Raw genomic sequence first — 470 nt, forward strand, 5'->3', positions numbered from 1 at the left:
AATTGAACAGTTTTAAAGTCTCTCTTTCTTTCCCTCTTATATTGCAGTCCCTCACTCACTTTTTTTTAATTCAGTGCGAGAATTGAGCTTGAGCTTGAGCTTGTCCTGCCAGGAGTTTAGATCTGGGCTGAAATGGTGTCAGGGCCATTCTCATACACACATGCAGTTGCTCATTGGTTACAGTGATGCAAACACAGGTATGGTGAAAAAATAGAGAACTATTCGAAGCAGAAAAAAAACAGCGTAATATACCATCTGACAAAGGCCTGTGCTATAATGCTTCAATTAACTGGCTATTCTTTATAATATACTCAGATCAATAGGAGACAGAGATGTTAAGTTATACATCAAGGGTTTTTATTATTATTTACAGCAGGGGTGGAGAAACTTTTTTCTTTCAATTTTTACAACATCCTCCGAGGGCCGTACAAATTATTGAACTCAACCTGTGCTTCCAAAAACAAAAATCA

General features: G+C 37.2%; 1 protein-coding gene across 2 annotated transcripts in view; it reads right to left on the minus strand.

Moving 5' to 3' along the window:
* The window catches only part of LOC104966681 (inactive phospholipase C-like protein 2), a 46,629-nt gene that overhangs the window by 1,828 nt on the left and 44,331 nt on the right, over positions 1-470 (minus strand). The gene's annotated exons all lie outside the window — the stretch shown is intronic.

Source organism: Notothenia coriiceps, unplaced genomic scaffold (assembly GCF_000735185.1).
Source record: "Notothenia coriiceps isolate Sejong01 unplaced genomic scaffold, NC01 NC01_scaffold00037250, whole genome shotgun sequence".
NCBI classification, from domain to species: Eukaryota; Metazoa; Chordata; class Actinopteri; order Perciformes; family Nototheniidae; genus Notothenia; species Notothenia coriiceps.